The sequence below is a fragment of the Peromyscus californicus genome, unplaced genomic scaffold (assembly GCF_007827085.1).
Source record: "Peromyscus californicus insignis strain IS unplaced genomic scaffold, ASM782708v3 Scaffold_5__1_contigs__length_169319896, whole genome shotgun sequence".
NCBI lineage: Eukaryota > Metazoa > Chordata > Mammalia > Rodentia > Cricetidae > Peromyscus > Peromyscus californicus.
The window spans coordinates 146737789-146762123 of NW_026294573.1; the positions used below are offsets into that span (position 1 = coordinate 146737789).

Here is a 24335-nt window from a genome sequence, read left to right on the forward strand (position 1 = left end):
CCAGATTTGACTGCAAAGGCAGATAAGTTAAGCCCTTAAGGTGGGTGCTAGATGTAGAGGTCTGAAGTTTTCCAGAAGGCATCCCAGAGGGGAGCTTGGAGGTATGGTAGAGGACACAGTTCCCATGAGTGAGGTAGAGGAAGGCGATCCAAAGGCCTGGATATCCTGGCAGCCCAGGGGTCCAGCGAGGATTGGACTGAGTGGGCACAAGCTGCTCATTATGTTGTCATGTAAGAATAGGGGCCACGGGCTCTGAGCCGAGAGAGACACTGTCGCCTGGTACCAGGACTTCGAGAGAAGTCAGAAGCTGAGGGGAAGACTGTGCTCAAGAAACAAAGCCTCACTCATGGCAAATGACCAGAGGTGAGTGTCCGGAAAAGGGTCATCCGTAGCCTTAAAGACCATGGCTGGGAGTTCCTCCACCTCCAAGAATACCAGAGCATGCCAGACACTCAGTGGTCATTCCCATGGATCCAGAGAAGCATTTATGCTGACCAGGAGAAGGGGGACTTACCAGTTGTTGCCAGTGTTGGGTGAAGTGCTCAGTGATCATTAGTTGGAAAGTGAGTCTGTTCCAAGTAGACTGGGTCCAGGGTCCCAGTGTGTCTCAGACTGCTGGTGGGCAGAAGGAGCCACCAGGAGAGCCTGACAGAGTCTCAGTACCAATGTGATAGTTTACTTGGGAAGGGGACAGCACCAATGTAATAAATAGTTTAGCTGCGGAAGGCGATCTTGGCAGGTTGGAGCCAAGAAGCACCACAATGTCACACCATGCAGCACCACAATGTCACACAATGCAGCAGAGCTCCTGTGAGGTTTACTGGGGGGAGGTGCAGAGGCAGCCTCTGAGGGACAGCAGAAGGAAAAGGGAGGGGGAGGAAGGACTTGCCTTTTATAAGGGGATATAGCGCATGTACATGGGGAGGGTGCTCTACTTGGTGGCTGTGGTAGCTACTTGTCACATCTTGGCTGCTGTTGATGACGTGCCCTGCTAGGTCCCTGAGAGCAGGCCAATGTAAATGCCTGAATGTTAACAATAACCACAAATGTGGGCAGCATTTGGTAAATGCCCTAGGACCCTGTAACTTATAACTGAGAAGGAGGGGAGATCTCGGCCTCCACACTTGAGTTGTTAACCGTTTGGGGCCTTCTTTATTGTGTTTTGAGGCAAGGTCTGGCTATAGAGCCCCAGCTGACCTTGAATTTAAAATGACCATCTGGTCTCAGCCTTCCAAGTGATGGGATTACAGGTGTTCACTATGAGCATAATGCTATCAAGTTTATAGAATAAAGCCAGGTGGTGGCAGTGCACGCCTTTAATCTTAGCACTGGGAAGGCAGATCTCTGAGTTCAGGCCAGCCTGTCTACACTAGTTCCAGGGTAGCCAGGGCTACCAAAAAAACCCTGTCTCAGAAACAAAACAAAATAAATACATAAAATGAATACACAGTAGTCAGAGAAAACAAGCTTTGCTGAAACGTAGGAGTCAAAATTGCTGCATTTTTGTTGTCGGTTGTTTTTTTTGCTCTTTTGGGGGACCTGCTACCCAGCTCCCAAATAAACCACACATGGAGACTCATTATTATAAATGCCCGACCTTAGCTTGGCTTATTTCTAGCCAGCTTTTCTTGTCTACCTTTTGCCTCTGGGCTTTTTCCTTTTCTTACTTCTGTAATTTTACTTTCACTCTTACTCCATGGCTGGCTGTGGCTGGGTGGCTGGGTGGTTGGGTGGCTGGGTGGCTGGGTGGCTGGGTGGCTGGGTGGCTGGGTGGCTGGCCCCTGATGTCCTCATCCTTGATCCCTCTTGCTCTTTTCTTTTCTTCCCAGATTTCTCCTCCTATTTATTCTCTCTGCCAGCCAGCCCTACCTATCTTTCTCCTTCCTCACTATTGGCCATTCAGCTCTTTTTTAGACCATCAGGTGTGTAGACAGGCAAAGTAACACAGCTTCACAGAGTTAAACAAATGCAACATAAAAGAATGCAACACATCATTGCATCATTAAACAAGTGTTCCACAGCATAAACAAATGTAACACATCTTAAAATAATGTTCTACAACACTTTTCTATGTGGTTTTACTTTTTATTTTAAAGGTGGTTTTGAGACAAGGTCTCAGCTTGTACCTCTGACAGGCATGTAATCACTACGTGGCTTGGATTAGCCTCAAATGTACATGATGCTGGTGCCCCAGCCTCCTGAGTCCCACAGGATTACAAGCCCGAGGCACCATGCTCTGATTGCTTCTCTTTAACACATTCAATAGCAAGTTCCAGCAGCAGGTCTAATGTTTAACATGATTTAGAAGGAACAAGAAGTCACACAGCAGTCATAAAAAGATGCGGGTCTGTCGGTGTGAGAGCCTTCATATCAACTTCTAGGACAGCAAGGAAGGGTTACATAGTGAGGCAATGTTAGGATTCTGCCACTCCTCCAGCTGCATGACCGCACATGCGCAGTTCAGGAGCTAAGTAAGGGGTCTTATGTTTTACATCATCTGTGTGCTGCGTGATTACATAATGCGTGTGGCGTGGTCATTCAATCCGCACATGCGTGGCATAGCTCCGTAAGCCCACATGCGCATGTGCAGGGAAATCCTTAAAAAGCCGGACACAGACTCTTCCCCTCTCTTCTGCTCTCTCCTCCTCCTCATGTGTCTCTTCCAGAGGCCTGGTCGCTCTCTTCTGCACCCCCCCCCCCCCACACACACACAATAAAGCTCTGGTACTAGATTTTATCGTGCCTCAGGACCTTTCCTCGAAGAGTAAAAGTGTCGTATTTAAAACCAACAGTCCTCTTCCAAAACCATAAAATATAAAATAAATTTCAGTTTGGGTTATGTGTCCCACTTTTACAGACCAAGTGTGGCTCAGAGAATCCAGCCGAACTACAAAGCTGGGGGTTCACGTCCACCGAGTTCTGGCTCAGAACAGAACAACAAATCCAGCAGTACGGCACTCCACAAGCCAAAATGGCCGTCCAGTACTCCAGGATGCCCTGGGTTCCTACCTCTGGGGCTCATCTGGGTCTGCAGGCTAAAAGGTCTGAGCACAGCCCTGGAAAGAGAACCCAGCATGTATGTGCTCCTGGTCCTGAACTGTGTGGATTAACTGTCAATGATTGCTGAGACTGTGGTCAAATTCCTGGAACAATCACTAGAGTCTAGAGTCCAGGCCCCGGGGGTTGTGGAAGATTAACTCACTCAAGGAAGAACTTCCTGGCTGTGCACACAGAGAAACCTGCAGGAGCCTCACCAAGATTGACATCACCCCCAATACCTGCTTTCTCAAAAACAAAGAGAAAAGGATGCATGGGCACGCACCCCCACCCACTTCCCATCCCCAGCTACCTCTCACACACTAATTTGTTAGTCTCTGGTGTTCCCTGCAACCTTTGGGCATGAAATGTCTTTTTCTGCAGGGCTGTGGCTGCTGAGAGCCTGAGACCTGGAAGACTTTCATTTTTTTCATGGCTTCTGGAACAAATCACCTCAGACTCAGAGCTGACAACAACTCAATGTTGATCTTGTTGAAACTGGGTGTCAGAAGTCTCAAGTGGGTCCTTCTGAAGGCTAAGGGGAGAATCCCCTTCCTGGCCCCGGGCTTCTGGACGCTTTCTCACTCTCTGGCCCCTGTGTCAGCTGACCCCCTCCTTGGTCTTCTGCTTGGCCTTACACTGGGCTCACCTGAACAGTACAGATTGACCTCTTCTTGTTAGGATCCTAATCACATCTGACAAGCCCCTTTCCTGGCTAACAGAGGCCACAGGTTCCACGGATTAGCACGGAGCCTTCTTTGGGAGACTGTCAACAACAGTCTGAGGCAGGCTCCTTCCCTGCCTCCAAGGGAGCTTGCTGTGGGCTCTTTGCTGGGAATTGCCAGGGCTCGTGTTCTGATCCAGGCAACATGACTGATGCCTTCAGTTCACTTCCTACCATTCCTCAGCTCTGCTGAGACAGCAAACCACTAAGGTTATTTTCACTAGAGGCTCCTCTCCTCAGTAGACAGGAATCTTGGGGGACTTCAGGAGGGAAGGGCTGATTTGGGCTCACCATTTGAGGTTACAGTTATAGCAGGGAAAGGAAAATGTTTCTGCACCCCGATAAGCCTCTCCACTGACGCAGCAATCCAGATCAGACCAAAGGAGACTAAATTGAGAAAAAGCCCATGTTTAATGGGTAAAATGCTCCCAGATGAGTTTCCAGGCCCCCAGAGAGGGGACAGGGAAAGAGAGACCAAAAAAGCAGTTTGAATACACTATGGGAGTGGTCTTGAGCATCTCTGGGGGAGGAGCCATGTTTGGCAGGACTTTCTGAGATGAGGCAGGGTTTGAGGAGAGAGAGATGGGGGAGGGGGCTTGAAGTGGAGCTTCCACCAGAACATTCCAGACTCTTTGGGTATGGGGGTGCCAGGGGCTGAGGTGGAGCTTCCATCAGAACAGAAAGCGCAGGCAAGAGTCACGCTATGCTTGCAGTCAGGAAGCAGGGAGGTGATGCCGACATTCAGCTCATTTTCCCCTTTTCACGCAGGCTAGGACTCAAGCCCGTGCAGCGGCACCGCCCACATTTAGAGTGGATTTTACCCCCTCAGTTAACCAGCCTAGAAAACCCCCTAGAGCTTGTCTTCCGGTTCACTCCAGATCCTGGTTCACGCCAGGTTGACAAACCACAACAGGTGAATACTTTAAAGTATTCACCCTCAAGCCTGGCCTGAGCCCAAGGTGTTGTATCACTTTTGACTCCAAGGAAACATTTCCGCCCTGGTCCCAACAAATTGTGAGCATGTCTGTTTTTCCCAAGAAACAGTTAAACTCTCAGCTCCTGGGATTGGCCTGTACTTGTTTTTCATTAAAGAAAGCCTCCACTCTGAACAATCTTTATTTAAGCCTTTCTTTAGATCTAGGCTGGAGGTGGCTGATATGCCAAGACCAGAAGTTGTAAGACCAGTTTGAACACTTCTTAAGTCTTGCATGAATGGTCTTGCACCTTTCTAAGGTGTGTGTGTGTGTGTGTGTGTGTGTGTGTGTGTGTGTGTGTGTGCGCGCATGGAGTGATTCTCTTTGGGGGTTGCCTAAGACCATTGGAAAACTCAGATATTTACATTATGATCATAACAGTAGCAAAATCACAGTTATGAAATAGCAACAATAATAATTTTATGGTCGGGGACACCACCACATGAGGAACTGTGTTAAAGGGCCACAGCTTTAGGAAGGTTGAGAACCACTTTTCTAGACCAAGATAAAAGTGACCAGGAAAATGAATAAGACAGTCCAGATTGCAAACAAACATTTCCCCTAGGCTAGGAAGCTGACTCAGCAGGTAAAGGGTCTACCACACAGTATGAGGACTTGCATTTCATCCCTAGAATCCAGGTGGGGCATGGGTGTAAGCCAGTACCGGGTGGTCCCCTGCAGTTTGCTAGTCAGCCAGTCAGCCAAGCCCTAACAACTGTCGACCCCAGGTCCCAGGTCTTGGTGAGAGACACTTTCCAAAAACACAAGGTAAGCGCTGGGGAGATGACTCAGTGTAATAAAGGGTCACTATGAAAGCATGAGGATTTGATTGGGGTCCCAGCACCCATGTCAAAAGTCAGCATGGTAGCACTCACCCACAACCCCAGTACCAGGGATGTGGAGACAGGCGGATCCCTGGAACCTGCTGGCCAGCCGGCCTAAGTAAGGGAGCTTCACATTCAGTGAGAGCCCCTATCTCAAAAAAGTAAGGTGGAAAGTGATGAAGAGGGATACCTGGTGTTGACCTCTGGCCTATACATAGATGCATACACATTTGCACATGCACCCTCACACACAAGAGCATATAAACAACACACACACAAACAAAAGTGAAGGGACCCTGAGGAATGACACCTGAAGTTGACCTCTGGCCTCTTCATGCATGCTCACTCAAGTACATGCACACCTACACACACACACACACACACATTCTTTCTCTCCTCATCAATTATAAACCTTCACAGGAAACCTTGCTCCAGTCCATCATGACACTCTGGCCACCTGAGCAGGAATCAGCATTTCACAGGGGAAGCCTCACCTCGAGACATACCTGAATTGACACAAGGAGCCAACAATGCTGATTGGCCCTCAGCGTGAATAGTGCCAGGCGGGCCTGGGAGTTTGGTCTATATGCCCACTCTTTGTTCAGACTGCTATAACAAAACACTATGGGCTGAGCAACTTACAAATAGTAGAAATTTATTGCTCACTGTTAAAGAGCCTAGAAATCCAAGAATATGGCACTACCAGATTTCACACCAGCCGGGGGCTGCTTTCTGGCTCACCTTCTTGCTGTATCCTCACATGGTGGAGGGTTGAGTTCCTAGGGTCTTATTATAAGGATACCAGTCCCATATGAGGGCTTCGCTCCCACGAGATAATGACTTCCCAAAAGCCCCCTTCCTCACTCCATCTTCACTGGGGAGGCTGGGAATTTCAACCTATGGGTGGAGAGGACACCAACTCCCAGGCCTAGCACCTGCCATGCAGGCAGGGTACAGCCAGCTGACCCTCTGAGACAGGGACCACAGCCAGAGTGACACCTTCTTTGACTTCAGCAGCTGGCAAGACAATGGAGGCATTAGGTGAGTTCCTCAAGTTGGGAGGCCTCTGTTCTTGCCTGGAGCAAACAGCAGATGCCTTACCCAGGATCTATGAAAGTGTAAACCAAAGCTGCCACCTGTCCTCTCCTTTCATAGTGCTAAGGGCCCCAGGGGCACTCTGGAGCCTTGTGCCTCAAGGGAACCAGAATAAAAAGTTGCCTTGTGTACAGGTGTGGGTTGAGCTGGGAGGGATAATCCTGCCTTCTTCTCTACCCTGGCTGTGACCCGGCTTTCCCTCTACACCACCTGGCCTGCGTGGAGACCCAGGGGAAGGTTACAGATACCACAGTAAGCTTCTGAGACGGCTCAAATGCTGTCCCTCTGGAAACTGGAAAGCTTCCATAACACCAACAGGTTGTCCTTGAGCAGCTGCCCCTCCATAGCTGGGCACCAAGCGACCAAACACATGAGCCTACAGGATTTCTCACACTCAGACCATGACTAATGGGATTTTCCCAATGAACTGGTCAAGGCTACAAAGTCATACTTACAGACTTCAAGGATGGAAAAACATTGACCTCTGATTTAGCAAATGCAAGCATATTTCCAGCAAACCATTCATTTATTTCAAGGATGTCCAGGGGCTGGGGACATAGCTCACTTAGTAAAGTGCTTGTCACAAATGAGCTCAGTCCCCATGGTGGTGCACCTGTAACCCCCGTCCAGGGGAAGCCAAGACAGGAGGGTCCCGGAAGTGCTCACACGTCAGTCTAGCAGAGCTTCAAGCTCGGTGAGAGAGTCTGCCTAAAAAAATAAAATAAAAGAGTGGATATCAAATAAGGAAGACACCTGACTTTGACTTCTGGCCTACATTGTCACATTCTCTCTCTCTCTCTCTCTCTCTCTCTCTCTCTCTCTCTCTCTCTCTCTCTCTCTCTCTCTCTCTCTCTCTCAGGAATGAGGAGAAAAGGAGTACCTACCTTGAGAGTAGCCTGGTTTGTTTAGTTTAGTTTTCCACTGTTCAGCACAGCTGGATGGGAACAAAAATCTAGAACTGCCTGTCCCCCAAGGGAGCGCTGATTCTTTTTCCTCCTTATTACTGGGGGTAGAGTGGTGGCCTAGTATGTTGAGGAGAGACTGTAGTTGTGCTTACTCTGTAGGGGGTTCCACATAGCTCAGGCCAAGAAGGCTGGTCCCATGAGGAAGCTGAACTCTTGTAGCTTCTCAGCACAAGCACATAGGCCCAGTGACCAGCACTAAGCAAGCAGGTGAGACACATCTCCAAACACCTGAGCACAGCTCATGACTGATGCCTTTGTACCAAGTGCCTGGGGGTAACATGAGGGACGCCAGGATGCTACACCAATAGTAACAGCCTTGATAATAACCATAATAGGCTGGCACCAATAATAATAGGTCACAGGTGTCCAGCATTACACCAGTAGTAACAGCCTTGATAATAACCATACCAATTGTATTGGCTGGCACCAATAACAATAGGTCACAGGTGCCCGGCATTGTGACAGCTCTCTATTTCTTACGTTTTAGAATCCCCACTGAATCCCTGCTACCACAGAACAGTTTTATTGTTACTACCAGTGGTCACCATTTGATAAGCATTACTGTGTAATAAGCCTTACTGTCCTTTTCTCATTTTCCACAAACAGCACCCCTATCAGGCTGAGTACCATTATCAAATGAAGATCAGTAAAATTATGATGGGATCACCCCACTGTTAGAGATCAAAGCTAGGTCTGCTTCTGAGGCTTCTGAGCTTCCTTCTGCTCCTCACGGCCTCTTTGGGGATCCCAGAGGCTCAAAGCTCTCCTTCTTGCTGTTGAAGAGAGGCAGAACGTAAGGGCACCAATCCAAACAGCTCTCCCACACGTGCCCTTGACCCAGTCAAAGGGATCTGTGTCATCACACACCTTACTTCACCTGGGGCTAATCTAGCCAGGAACAGAACTTCAAAATAAGGTTGTGCCCCATAATGTCCTAGTGTATGAATTCCCAAGGGAGTGTCCCTGTCTTTCCCACAACTTGTGGCCACTTTCTTTCCAGTCAGGCGGACTGAGTACCTGTTAGCAATCTAGTGCCCACTTCCTTCTTACGGAGGCCACTTTCCAGCCCCATGCCTCTTCCACTTGGTTAGATTAATATGCAAAAGGATGAAGCCAAGAGACTCACCAACTCCTGCAAATGAGAAACCAATGAATCACTGCCCCCCAACCCATTGAGGGCTTAGTTAATTTCACTTAAAACTCTAATAGAAGCCTGAAAACGTAGCTCGGCTGGTAGATGGCTTGTCTGGCATTCATGAAGCTATGGGTTCAACCCCCAGAATTGCATAAACCAAGTGTGGTGGACATCTGGAATCCCAGCACTCAGGAGGCTGAGGCATCAAGATCTGAAGCTCAATTCTCTCCTTTGCCTTATAGCCAGTAGAGTTCACAGAGGCTAGCCTGGGCTACATGATCTCTCAAAAACTGAACAAAAGAAAGGAAGGAGAAAAGAAAGGAAGGAGAGAGGGAAGGAGGAAAGATCCACAACTGTTTTTATTTTGGTTTGATTGTTTGAGACAAGATTTTTCTGTGTAACAGCTCTGACTGTCCTAGAACTCACTTTGTAGATGAGGCTGGCCCCTAACTCAGAGACCTACCTTCCTCTGCATCCCAAGTGCTGGGATTAAAGGCATGTGCCACACCACCTGGCCCACAACTATGTCTTAAAAAAAAAAAAAAGCCTTTGTTTTAAAGACATGAACTTTCTATGTCTGGAACTCATAGCCTTCAGAGTGCTGGGATCAAAGGCATGCGCCACCACATCCAGCTACAAATGTGTCTTATAAAATAAGATATAAAACATGATAAACGATGCATCCTGAACTAAAACTGTGAGTGATGAATTATTCACATTTAAGAACATGGAAACCTGGAACAATGTGAATTTAAAATGGCGTGTCGTCTCACTCATAGCTACAAATCCCTCCTGATAATTGTAAAAATGTAACCAAAATGTAAAAGAAAATACAAATGAGTTTTGTATTGCTTCTGGATAGAGAAAGACCACATAAGCATAAAAGCTCCAGGGAAACCACTAAGTACATAACTGCATAGCTAATTGGCACAACCTTAAAATTCTAAAAACAAAAAACAAACAAAAAACCCAGAAAATAAAAACCTGCACACTTGTGCAATTCCCTTCTTAATACATAGTCAGAACACTGGAGAAAAGTGTGCAAGAACATCCCTCCGTACTCTCAACTCTGTTTGGCTAGGGTGTTAGGGCTTGACATAAGGGACTCCATTTGGTTCTGACACCTCACACAGTTGCCTATCTTTTGGTCACCTTTTAATTTAAAACTTTTTATTAATTTATATATTTCCTTCATGTATCAGAGCTATTCACCAAGTATTAACCAACCATATATGGTGTTAGCAATATTTTTTTTGTTTCTCATTTAGTTTCTCATTTTAACTGTTACTTTTGATACGTAAAGGATCTTTTTAATTATATATTTGAATTGACAATAGTTCTTTATAGTTTCCTTTCACTATCATATCTTCTGCACTTTTTTTTCTTTTCTTTTTTGTCCAAGAAAGGGTTTTTCTGTGTAACCCTGGCTGACCTGGAACTCACTTTGTAGAGCCAGTTGGCCTGAAACTCAGAGAGATCTGCCTGCTTCTGCCTCTGGAGCACTTTATAGTCTGCCTTGTAAACTGAGTGTAGGGAATCACAAGTCTGAGGTCAGTTGGCTACGTAGTGAGTTCAAGGCCAGCCTGAGTTACTTAGCAATGACACTCATAAAGGTGTGCCTGCATCAACAGTGGAGTGAGGAAGTGTTGAAATAAAAGGTTGCAAGAATTCGTTTGGGATATTCTGAGATTTGTAGATTGGCTTGAGAATGTTCCTCTTTTCCACACTGGGTCTTCCCATCCCCTAAGACCTGCCTCCTGTGCACTCAAGCCCCCACCCACACAAGACAGACTCATAAAGACTTCCTTTCACTCTGTTCTGTTTTCTTTATCAGTTATGTATATTTTTAGACATTCTGTTTTACTTACGACATTGGGATAGAACATATGTTCTAATTGACACTGTTAATATGTAAAAGACTCTTTATTCTAAAAAATTTATTTTGTATCTGTGTTCTTTATTAAACTTTAGAATTTCTAAAAGTTTTTTAAATTATTCTCTTGGTAGACATTCATGTCATCCTCAAATGAAGCCATTTTGCCTATTTCTCTCCAGTCTCATCCTGTTTAACAAACTTCTGTTAAAAAAAAAAAAAACAAGGAATTCTCATTCTCTCTCTCTCTGTGTGTGTGTGTGTGTGTGTGTGTGTGTGTGTGTGTGTGTGTGTGTGTGTGTAGGAACACAGAGACCGGAAGGATGACACTGGGTGTCCTTCTCTATCACTCTCCACCTTATTCTCTTGAGGCAGGGTCTCTTGCTGAACGGAGCTAGGCTGGCAAGCAGCAAGCTCCTGCAGCCCACCTGTTTCTGCCCCACACATGCTGGGATTACAGGCACACTCACAGCCGTGCCTAGTTCTTCCATGTGGGGGCTAGGGATTTGAACTCTGGTCCTTGTGCTTGAACAGCAAGTGCTCTAACCTCCGAGCCATCTCCCCAGCACCAACAACAATCTGGTTCACTGTATTGACTAGCACGTTTAGAATACAGAAATATCAGGGATGTTTCAACGTGACTATCACACAGTATTGACTGAGATTTCCAGTTCATGGGCATGGTTTTACATACAACTTTTCGGTATTAAAATAATCAGTTGATTTTCAAATAAGGTTGAGTGCATGAACAGACTTTTTGTCTCTGCATTCCTAGAGTGAATTTCACCTGATGGTGGTACTTTCTTTAAAGTATGTGGCTAGCTTGTCAATACATTGTCTCATATTCTTCATCACGCCTTTACGTAAGATTGGGATTCAGGGCTTGTATGTGGTTTTGCTGTCTCTCCTCTCTTGGGACAGTTTGTGCTGTGTGACTTGTTTTAGGAAGATGCTTGTGTTGATTTAATCCCCTTTATTTCTAGTCTCATATTTCAGGATTTCAGTTGCTCGTGGTCAAAAAAAGACGAGTGAGTCTAATACAGTAAAAGATTTCGGGAAAGACCATGGTCACATGACTTTCATTACATTCAGTAGACTTATAGTTGTTCAATTGTACCTTGTCACTGTTGTCAATCTCCTATGCCTGATTTATCAGCTCTGTCACAGATACCTCTGCACAGGAAGTCACATCCACAAGAGTCATTACTCTGTAGCTTCAGGTTTCCATGTATTCAGTCTTTGCCTTTCTATGCAGAGAGTGGGAAACACAAAAACAAAAAAAAACACTTTATAATAGTAACACTAGTGAGCTAGGTGATGGAAACCCTGGTAGTTTTTCTTCCCCTCATTTTTATAATGTTATTTTTATAGCAAAATGTTTCAAATATATACCATTAAAAGAGACTTCTGGAGGGTGAGAGAGGCAGCCCAGCCATTAAAGGCTCACAAACCAAAAGCGACTTTTAGAGAAATTAATAGTGACCACCGCGAAGGGGAAATGAGGTACACTTCCTGTTCTTTGTCCTCTCGTAAATCTCTTCAGCCATCGGCACTTCCCCTCTCTGTCTATACTCCACCCATACTGCTAAAAATAAAAATATGCTTGTTTACATAAAATATAATTACCTCCTTCACCGCCTTAAACCCAGGACTCCTCAGACCGTAAGCCATGACAAACAGATACAAATTGTTCTCAGGCTACATACAACAAACAAGAAATTCTGTGTGTGAAGTGGAGTCAAGCTGAAGACTTGTGGCTCTGAGTACCAGGGGTGTAGAAACTTGTCAGATGCAAGCCATGGAAGCCAGGCTTTTGCTGAAACGAAAGCAGACAATGTGTCGAAATTTCTTCAAAACTACAAGATCCCTTTTTTTTTTTTTTTTTTGAGACAGGGTCTTGCTGTGTAACTCAAACTAGACTTGAACTCATGATCCTCCATCCTCAACCTCCTGTGTACTAGAATTACAGACATGTGCCACCATGAGGGACCGAAGGAAATCTCACTTCTATAGAAAGATGCCCTTGGGTATTGAGTGGGACCAGAGGGACTTTCAACATTCTGGAGTGACATATGATGCCCCTGTCTTCACACAATGCACCAGGCATGGATACTGAATACTGTCTCTCTCTTCCCAAGTCTCCTCAGTGCTGAGGATACTAACTTTCTTGAAATCATTAGAAAACATATTGAAATTGTGAATAAGAAAAGCCAGGTTTCCTTCATCCCAGTGATGAAGGATATGCTGGGAAGGTACTCAGACTCCTAAAGATATTCCATCAGCCCAACATGGAGCCGCGTTGATGCCTGAAAAAGAAAAAAAAAAAAAATCTGTGTTTCTCTCTGTCCCCAAAGGCTGTCACAGCTTGTCAGCTCCTTACTGTGGGGCCTGCAACAAGATTTACAGCACATTTTTTTTTTCTTCTAGGGAATTCACACTGTAAAGGAGAGATCAAATTTCCCCATTTTTCCCATGTATGTATGGTGTATGTGTGTGTATGCACATTTGTATGTGGGTGGGTGTGTACCTGTGTACACATACATGTGGAGGCTTTTTCACCTTATTCATTGAGGCAGGGTCTCCAGTCAAACCCAGAGCTCACTCATAGGGCTAGTGTTGCTAGGCAACTTTCTCTAGGGATCCCATCTCTGTCTTCCAAGGTCCCCACACTCACCTGGCATTTATGTGAGTTCTAGGAATAGAAACCCCAGTCCTTGTGCTGTGTGCCACAAGGTTAATCCCTTAGCTTTCTCTCCAGGCCAAGAACAAGAAAATTCAAAAATACTGGACTGATGGGGCTGGAGAGATGGCTCAGAGGTTAAGAGTACTGGTAGCTCTTCCAGAGGTCCTGAGTTCAATTCCCAGCACCCACCTGACAGCTCACAGTTGCCTATAACTGTATTTCCCATGGATCTGATGGCTTCTTCTGGTGTACAAAACACCCATGGACCATAATATCACCACATTCCCCCAGAACCTGGCCTGGTCTTGTTTAAATCACGTATGTTGGGGGGCGGGGAACTCTGTGACCACCACAGCCAGCAGAGTAATGAATGATCTGCCGGAAGCAAGAAGGAAGTTTGGTTTTGATGAAAATATTGCTGGTGGTAATTAACTCAATCCCACGTGGCAAACAAAGCTTAAGACACGACTGCACTGAAACTTTTTGTAAGTACATATGACATTTCCCATAAAGATGGGTTCTATAGCTTGACTGCATGTGACACCTTGTATAAAGATAATTCCGATAGATGGACAAGCTCACAATAAGGGCCTGGGGGAGGACCCAGTGTGGTCTTGGCCACACCGCACAGAAGGTCACTAAGCTATTAAAAGTAACGTCCACACCCGGCCTTATGGGCAGTTAACTGGTACACATCCCTTCCTTTGAAGGAACATTCCTGGTTCCCCTATGCTTATCTGCGAACACAAGGACTTCTATGCCTCCCACAACATCCTGCTAGGAACAGGGGTCTCATGCTTGCAATCCCCGCACTTAGGAGGCTGAGGCAGGAGAAGTTCAAGGCCAGCCTGGGCTACATAATGAGTTCTAAACCAATCTGAGCTACAGAGTGCAACCCTGTTCCCTCCAAAAACTTTAAATTATATGTTCCTTTTTAAAGATTACAGACAATAAGAATCAGTAAGAATCAAGATCAGTTATTTTTATTTAGTTCTTAATTATTATTTTATATGTGTAGGTGTTTTACATCTATACAAGTCTAGACACCACAAGCATGCCTGGTGCTCACTGAGGTCAGAAGAGGGCATCAGTTCCTCTGGTACTGGAGTTACAGAGAGTTGTGAGCCACCATGTGGGTGCTGGGACTCAAACCAGGTCTTCTGGAAGAGCAGCCAATGCTCTTAACTGCTGAATCAACTCCCCAGCCCAAGACTACAATTTTAAAGCAAGTCTATGTTGATACTGAGGTACTGAGATTTCCCATATGTCCCTTGCCCCCCCCCTTTCATAGCCTCCCCAACACAGCATTCTCATCAGGCTGATATATTTGTTGCCATTGATGAACTCATACCAACACGGCAATGTCTCTCATTGTCCTCCATTTACATTGTGAAGGCCTAGACTTGACTTTACAGGCTCCATCTTAGGGGAAGGGCCACCATCTCAGACCACCTGCTATACTCAGTTCCAGGAAGGACCTCAGGAATGTGCCATGACAACTTGAACAGATACAGAGCAGTATGCTCCTGAAGACATTTTGTCTGTGGTTTACGGCCCTTGAAAATATCTAGATAATCCTGCTGAGCAGTCCAGATAATCCTGTTCAGCGGGTTGTGGTTCCCTGCCAAAAGTCTAACCCAATGGTTTCAAATGTGTCTTCAAGCCCAAAGTCTAGACCAATAGTTTCAAAAAATCACCTTGCCCCATATCCCTTCTACCCAATCCCAAGCATGTAATTCCCAGCTTGTAGTTTTTCCCTATAAAAACTCTCTATACCTGGGTTCGTGGCCGCCGCCACATTTCCTTCCAACTGCCATGTGATAGCCCAGGTTGAACCTGAATATAAGGACCCTTATGTGCTTGCATCAGAAACCGGCTCCTTGGTGGTCTCTGGGGGTTTTGAGAAATGGGTACAACAACATGAGACTTTGTTCAAGGTGTTCCATATTCTACACATCTGGACAAATTCATAAGGTCATATGGCGCTGTTACAGTCTCACATGGAGTCTTCTACCATCTCAGTTCACTCACCCACATGCCAATTGTTACCTGGAAACACCCTCATAGTCACACCTAGAAGAACATTGCGTCATCTTCCTATGGGTCTTTTAATCCATTCCCACCCAACCTGCACGGCTTAGGTCCCATCACCGTGGCTAGGAACGACAAGGTAATGAAGAAGGGACACACACACACACACACACACACACACACAGTGAAGCTGGGATCAGGTGGGTTCTCAAAGGACACACACACACACACACACACCCAGGGAAGCCGGGATCAGATGGGGTTCTCAAAGGACACACACACACACACACACACACACACACACACACACACACATACACACACACACACACACACACGCACAGTGAAGCTGAGATCAGGTGGGTTCTCAAAGGACACACACACACACACACACACACACACACCCAGGGAAGCCAGGATCAGGTGAGGTTTTCAAAGGACACACACACACACACACACACACACACACACACAGTGAAGCTCCAGGTCTGCAACCTGTAACCTCAATGTGTTTATTAGATACAGCACCTGGGCAAAGGTTAACTAGTCTCCCTAGGAGGTCTCTGTAGCCAGCATCTCAGGCTGTAAACATCCAGTAGAAGGAAGTCACAGTTCCTAATCTTTGCAGCCCTGGACCAGTCATCCGTAAGCACTCATACTCGGAGCCTAAGAAAAGCTTTGCCACTTCTCTTGAGCCTGGGCCATATCAGTAATGGCTTTGCCAAATATCCATGGGTCCAAGGACTTGGGCTTTCTTGACATGGCTGTGCCCATGTCAAAACACACATTCACTCAGCACTTCACTCACTCATGGCTTCCTCTGCTCCCTATATCAGTCAAGGTGACAAGAAGATGCCCAAAAGAGGGCTGAGGTCCTGCAGGGTGCTGGACTCAGGAACCTTGCTGGTCCTAACTGGAGCTCTGTTCACACACAGCATCACTTGCCTGTTAACATCTACCTTCCCAGCAGTTACAGAGAGCTTTCGTGGAGACTTCAAACTGTTCCCTAGGGAACTTTTCAGCCAGTGATGTTGAGTACCCTTCCACACTTGAACTGAGTGATTCTAAGGAAATGTGTTGAAATGGGTTTTTTTGGTCTTTTTTTCTTGACAGTGCTGGGGACAGAATCTGGGGCTTTGAACATACTAGGCAAGTACTCTTCCACTGAGCTTTGTCCCCAGCCCTTGGGTTGGCGGCTAGTTGGTTTGACTCTTGTTATACAGCCCAGGGTAGCCTCAGACTCGTGGATCTTCCTGCTTGTACCTCTCAAGTGCTGGGATTATAGGTGTGCACTATCACACTAGGCTCTAAGAACTTAACACCGACTTGGTGTCCCTCTCCTATAACGGAAGAAAAGCAGACAAAGTGACATGGGTTCATGGATATATTTAAGACGGCACCTCAGAGACCTACTAAACCAAAAGGAAAGGGCACCGCCTCTGGGACAGGCCAAAGCTTACCCATGCAGCGCACAGGCACTTGCTGTGACCAGTGACACCAAAACAGGAGTACAGCAGGGTGGCTGCACCCCCGCTTTTCCCCAGCGGGTGATGGCTTGCCTCCTGTCCCCTACAGCAGTCTGGTGGCAGATGGCAGCCTGTCACAGGAGAGGGCTGAGCTGTCTCGGGTGACCACTTCCCCCTCCCACAGCAGAGGCCCTCTGCCAAGGGGAAGTGTCTGGAAGTCCCCACCCACAATTCTCAACTAAGTCTGAGCTGCGGCGGTGCATCTGGACAGACTGGCGGATGCTGAGGTGATACAGTTACAGCGACATGAAACATGCCAAGTCGGGGTGAGAGAGGACGCAACAGTGACAGATCTGGGGAGATCTGCAACTCCAAATTGAAACAAGTCCCCTGCTGGCGGCTCACACTCCAGCTGTGACTGAGCGGCTGAGGTCCGTGGGCTCAGGCCTCTACAGAGCACATCACACTCCTGCGAGGCTCTGCGAGGGAGAGCAGGGATGTGACTGAACCATGTGGGTGGATGGGGAACCTCTCCCTCCAGTAGTTCAGCTGTCTCTGTCCCTAAGCAGGGACTAAGGATTAGGTGGGACTTTAGAGAGGTTACAGAGCAGCATGATAAGAAGAAAGAGACAGGGATTCCAGCTCTTCTCCACCTTCTGTTGTCGGGGTTGTTTTTTGGAGGGGGGTTGTTGTTTGGGGGGTACTCATGTAGCCTCAGCTAGCCCCAGACTTAGTATGTAGCTGAGTGTATCCCCTGATCTTCCTGCTTCTACCTCCAAAGTTCTAGGGTCACAGGCAGGTGCCACCACACCCACCAGACAATAAACATTCCAACCCAGTGAGATGTCATGTTGTTGCCTTTCCCTGAGTGTTTGTGACACTGAACCCTTCTTTTCATATATCTGTGGCCACATGTATATTTTATTTTGAGAAATGTCGAGGATCTACTAGAGTTGGAGGCCAACCTGGGCTATAGAATGAGAACATACCAGCCAGGGCTACACAGCAGAACTCTATCTCAAAAAAAAAGAAAAAAAAAAAGCAACTTTTGCTTTTCAAAAAGAAAACGTCCTGGATAGGGTCCCCAGTGGCTCCCCTAATGACCAGGTACCAGACCAAGAACTAAAGTAGACACACTCAGCCCTAACTGCATCTTTGCTCAAACGGGGTGGTTGCTCATCAATTCCGATACCCCAGCTCACCATGACCCTGCCCAGCTAGTAGATACAGGCCCACGGCTGGGCATCTGGGAACAGTGCACATGGTCAAATATTCCAAAGAATCAGCTATATTAAAGTCAGTTTCTGCGGGTCAGTTTGGAAACCTGACCACTATCCAAAATAGTGCTCCCATAAGAAAGTATGTGCCGGGTTCCAAACTACTGACTCAATTAGCAAGTTAGGGCTTCATATACTTAAGATTTAATTTTAGAAATACAGCCCCAGGACTTCACAGACTGAATTGAATTATTCAAACCATAGCCATGAGATCTAGGGCCAGCTACATTCCCAGGGCGCGGTGGTGGGGTTCTTATTCAAAGAGTAGGACAAAAAAAGGGCCATCAAAGGCTGAGGGATAGAGAGAGGCATCATGGGGATAGGGAGAAATAGGGTGCTAGGAAAGTTCCCAGGAATCCTCGAGGATGACCCCAGCTTAGACTCCTAGCAATAGTGGAGAGGGTACCTGAACTGGTTTCCCCCAGTAATCAGATCAGTGAATACCCTAACTGTCATCATAGAGCCTTCATCCAGTAACTGATGGAAGCAGATGCAGAGATCCACAGCCAAACACCAGGCTGAGCTCCAGGAGTCCAGTTGACTAGAGAGAAGAGGGATTCTATGAGCAAGGGGCATCAAGATCATGATGGGGAAACCTACAGAGACAACCAAACCAAACTAGTGGGAACTCATGAACTGCGGGCCATTAGCTGTGGAGCCTCTATGGGACTAGACTAGGCCTTCTGCATAGGTGAGACAGTTGTGTAGCTCGACCTGTTTAAGGGCCCCCCTGACAGTGGGATCAGGGTCCGTCTCTGGTGCATGAGCGGGCTTTTTGGAGCCCAGTGCCTATGGTGGGACACCTTACACAGCCTTGGTGCAGGGTGAGAGGTTTGGACCTGCCTCAACTGAATATACCAGGCTCTGCTGACTCCCCATGGGAGTCCTTGCCTTGAAGGAGGTGGGAATGGGGGGGTGGGTTGAGACGGAAGGCTTGGGGGCAGGAGGAAGGAGGAGAGGGGGATCTGTGGTTGGTATGTAAAATGAATAGAAAATTTCTTAATAAGAGAAAAAAAGGCTGAGAACTGTGTACTAGCAACAAAGTATCGTCCTAATATGCACAAGGGTGGGTTTTTTTTTTGTCTGTTTTGTTTTGTTTTGTTTTGTTTTGTTTTGAGACAGGGTCTGACAATATAGCAAAGGCCTTGACTTAGCCTGGTCTGATGTGGAGTTTTCTGCAGTTCTGCTCCAGTCTCCTGAGTGCTGGGTGTTTCTTTGCTATTTAATAAATTGTTCTCCACAGAGGAAAAGTAAAGTTTAATACAATTAGCTAGCACTTCAATTTTACATTGCATAAGGCCAGCTTCGATGTAAATAGAAGAGTTGCTGTAAATGACAGCGTGGCAGACTCACTCTGGACAGAACAGTGAAAATGCCACATGAAGCTAACTCAACTCACTGTACTCCATGATTTCTCTTCATTTTGAAATAGGGTCTCATGTAACCCACAAGAAGAATGTAATCAAATGTCAGCTCCTGACCCTCTTGCCTCTCAGGTGTGTGCCACCATGACTGATTTATGTCACAACTTCTTAGAACAAGTCAGTGTCAGAACTCTGTCCCCAGCTTACTGAAAGGCGTGACAGTTGCCCACAAGCCGCTTCCCTGGATGCTTCATTCCTAATGCAAGTGCTTGCCTGACAGAGGGGAGAAGAGGAGCAAGAGAGGACAGGCAGAACTTAAAAATGAAAACGTAAGGGGCTGGAGAGATGATTCAGTGGTTAAGGGCACTTGTCCTCTTGCAGAGGACCCTGTTTGATTCCCAGCATCTACACGGTGGCTCACAACCTTCTGTAACTCCAGTCCAGGAACTCTCATGCCTCTTCTGGCATCTGAGGGTACCAGGCATGCATGTGGTAAGCAGAACAACACCCATACACATAAAATTATAAAATAAAATTTTTTAAAAAATTTAATTTTTTAATGATTCCTTTTTATTATTTTTTTACATGCATTGGTGTTTTGCCTGCATGTATGTCTGTGTGGGGGTGTTGGAGTTACAGACAGTTGTAAACTGCCATGTGGATGCTAAGAATTGAGCCAGGGTCCTCTAGAAGAGCAGCCACTGCTCTTAACCTCTGAGCAGACATGTCCTGTCCTCTCCTAAAGAATGTTTAACCTCTCCAGACCTTAAAAATTCTTTAGGAGAGGACAGGACATGTTCCTTGGTCATTACCACACCCATCCTTCTTTCTGTGTTCTGAGCAAGCTCTGACTTGAACACAGAGCCCTGCTCTCAGGCTGTTAGAGCCCTCCTTCGGTAGGCATAACATGCTTTGCGTACCTGCTGTAAGTCTCACTGAACTCCCCACATTGTGGGCTCACTGAAAAAACAACAACAAAAACTGTGCCTGTGGCACCGTGTACAGCTCACTTGGAGAAAGCTTGCCTAGCACGCAAAAGGCCCTGACTATGATTCCCAGTGCCACATACACTGGATGTGGTGGCTCATGCCACTAATCCCAGAACTCAGAAGGTGGAGTCAGGAGAACCAGAAGTTCAAGAAAAAGAAAAATGTATGAATTTCGAAATGACAGCAGATCATTAAATCAGGCACCAGATTATTGGGTTCTCTGCAAGCACAGAGCATCCTTCAATGACGATGCCAGTTATATCCCCTGACCCTTTGCCCAGCCAAAAGTCAATCATCCAATAGTTAGCAGCTGGGAGTAGTCCTGAAGGCATGGAGTGGGCTTGAGCTACAGTGTCTGCCATTGGCCATTCATTCAAGTACTTATTAGGCACCTGCTGTGTACCAAATAAGGTACCGCAGAAAAAGCAAAAGGCCCAGCTTCATTATATTAATTAGTTTGTTAGATTGTCAAGTGTCAAAAGTAAACTAGGGGAGGAATAAGAATTGGAGTGGCCCAGAGATTTAAATGTTGACATACTAATCTTTTTATGGCCATACAAGTTATTAAAAATACCGTAAGAGAACGCTGAGAACAATGGGGATGGAAGGCGCCGGTGCCGGGATGCAAGCGACGCCGAGCCCCAGTGGTTCCAGCCAAGCTGCTCCATTTGTAGAGTAGGAAACAAGTCTCCTCAGAAAGTGACCCCACAGCCAGGTGTGGTGGCGCACGCCTTCAATCCCAGCACTCGGGAGGCAGAGGCAGGTGGCTCTCTGTGAGTTCCAGGACAGCCAAAGCTACACAGTGAGATCCTATCTCAAAAAGATTTATTTTAAAAGGTTGTTTCACTGATTGTAAGGGCTAAACAAATTCTTAGTTCTTACAGCCCTTAGAAAGTTCAGTAGCCCACATATGAACCAGCTTTTCAGTCAAACCTTTCACATTTTCATGTATAAACAAGCCATTTGACCAGACAAATTTTTTGTCTTAAACTAAGACAAAAGGAGTGTGGGTCGGAAGGGTGGCATCCCACTTTCCTGTAAGGAGATGTCTCCTTTTCCTAAGTGAAAGTGAATGATGAGTGAGGTGACCCACCAGGGCTGTTTTATTGGGCCAAGCTCAACCCAAACTAACACAAGCTAGTGAGGTGCTGTGCTGGCTAGTTTTACGTCAACTTGAACCAAACTAGAGTCATTTTAGAAGCGGTAACTTCAGCCGGGCGGTGGTGGTTGAGAAAGTGCCCTCACTGGATCAGCCTATGTGCAAGCCTGTGGTGCATTTTCTTGGTTGATAATTGATGTGAGGGCCCAGCTCTGTGGGTGGTGCCATCCCTGGCCTAGAAGTCCTGGGTTCTATAAGAAAGCAGACTGAGCAAGCCATGAGGAGGGACCAGTAAGCAGCATCATGGCCTCTGCATCAGCTCCTGCCTGGAGTTCCTGCCCTGAATTCCGGGAAGATGGACTATAGCTGTAAGATGAAATAAAAATAAACCCTTTCCTCCCAAGTTAATTTTGGCCATGGTTCATGGTACAGGTGAGTCTTCTTAATGGTTTCCCTAGATACCAAATCTCTTTCCAAGAGAAGTGTCCAGTAATTTCTGTCCCTTCTCAAAATCGTTACTCTCTGTCCATCTCTGTCTGTCTCTCTGTCTCTCTCCTTCCCCTTTTCTCCATGGTCTTGCTAAGCCCAGACTGACCTGCAAAACTCTATATAGTCCAGACTGCCTCTTGAACTCTCCATCCTCCTGCCTCAGCCTCGTAAGTGCTGGGCTTACAGGACCCAGTACATAACCACACCTAACTTCTAATACATCTCTTGACACATGTAAGAACTTACAATAGCTACGAAGATGGAAATGCTCAGAAGAAAGCAAGAGGCCCTTCCCGACCCTTGCTTTTCTGTCTTTTTCCCCTTCTAAGTGAATCAGTAGACAAAGATACAAGGAGGCTTCTGGAACCTTATTCTCGAGTCATTTTTTACCCTCCAAGTTCAAATTCCACTTGTTAATTTTTAATGTGTCTGGATGACAAAGGAGAAGAAAGTACATTACCCCCTGGGAAATTAAAACTGTGGTGACCTTGCCAAGAACTCAGGCCACATGTGCCAAGTACCTAGCCCAGGCCATCCCTGCATACTGCCACTTCCTGTTTAATTTCGGTGGGGCTAAATATGAAACTTCATGCCTCACCTACTTTTTCTTCCTGGACTTCCGTGTGCCAGGAGACAGAGGCTGGGTATCAGTCTGGGGTTACCGGTTCACTCAGTCGGAACGAAGAGAGCGGCTGGGGTTGCTTGTTACTCATTCCCAGCTTTGCTCAGACCTGGGTTTGCTCAGAGTGGATGCTGGCCTGATTAATTGATGGTGGATTCTGCCCACGTTCCTTCCAGGGTGAGGGCCAGCATCACTGAATCTGGCTTTGTCTTGAACCTCATTGTCCAATTCCGGATGCCTTCCTGCATTTCAAGGCTCTTGAAGGCTTCATGAAGTGAAAGAGACAAGAAAGGGACAGTCAGACAGGACACACTGGCTGTACTATGCTTCCCAGTCCACCCGGTTCCAATGAGCTCCTGCATCTTGAATGAGAACTGAAGTCGACTGCCTCCCTCTGGCTGTCACATCCTCACTCTCGGGCTACGGATGCAAACGCAGACTCATCCACTTATTCCAGTGTACCGCCTGGCACGAGTATTTGGTACACAAGGCTCTACCATTCACTCGGTTTTGCTGGGGAAACACACACACACACACACACACACACACACACACACACACACACACCAAACCAATAAACCAGACTTGGTGGCACTGAATGCCCTGGGATGCCAGAACTCAGGAGGTGGTGTCTGGGAGATCGAATTCGAGGTCATCCTCACCTACAGCCTGGAAAAATGAAAGAAAAAGGGCTGATGAGATTGCATAAAAATGCAGGCTGAGCAAGCCACAAGGAGCAAGTCAGTAAGCAGTGATCTCCCATGGCCGTTGCTTCACTTCCTGCCTGTAGGTTCCTTTGACATGGCTTGTGATGTGGAAGTGAACTAAGCCTTCCTCCCCCAAGCTGCTTTTGGTCCCGTGTTTTATCAACCCTAATTGAGACACTGACCAAGCACAGCTCCTTGGCACACTGTTGCTTCCCCAATATGGAAGTTTCTATACCATTCTCGTTAGAGTATGCACTTTTGTTTTTCCTTAAATTTCAGGATCTTTGGGCCGGAAAGATGGTTCAGTGGGTAGAGCACTTGGCACCAAGCTTGAGTATAATCTGTAAGAACGCACACAGGAACAGAAGAGAACTGACCCTGACAGGTTGCCATCCGACCTCCACACACAGGCCACGTCACGGCAGGTGTGCCACCTCCACCCCACACATAAATAAATACATGTGAAGCAAAAAATAATAATGTCAAACTCCTGGCTCAGCTGGTCCCCTCACCTTAGTCTCTGAGGGGCCAGGACCACGGATGTAGGCATGCACCCACTGCTTTTTATTTATTTTTGTCTTTCTCTTGCTGTATATCTGGAGCTACTAATGATCAGTCTGGCCTTTGCTGACCTAAAATGTCAGTGGAAGTTGCTTTCAGCTTCTCGTTCCACAACAAACACAACAGTGTCATCTAGATTTGGGATCATCCTTTAGCAAGGAGGAAGAAAAACCGAAAGTCTCTCCTCCAAGAGGAGGTGTAGGTCCTCAAGATACCATTTCCTTCTCCTGGGAAAGAATGTGAGCCACCAAGCAACAGCAGGAAAGAGGTGTGGGGAGAGACCTTCACCTCCGCTAACGCACTCAAACAGCAGACTGAAGAGGGAGAGCCCGCTAGACTCTTTGTGACGTGTGAAAGTCAAGACAAAGGCCTTTGCAAATGAGAGGCTCCGGCTCTGCCAAGGCACAGCCCAGCCAGGGAA

At 46.7% G+C, this 24335-nt stretch overlaps 1 long non-coding RNA gene across 1 annotated transcript; it reads right to left on the bottom strand.

The window, feature by feature from the left end:
- Window positions 1-6332: 6332 nt before the first annotated feature.
- On the bottom strand, window positions 6333-23289 carry LOC128097771 (uncharacterized). The gene is made up of 4 exons (XR_008213983.1): window positions 22623-23289; window positions 12253-12442; window positions 11744-11873; window positions 6333-7361 (listed from the first exon to the last, which is right to left on the bottom strand). It is a non-coding gene; the product is annotated as an uncharacterized LOC128097771 (long non-coding RNA).
- Window positions 23290-24335: the final 1046 nt, after the last annotated feature.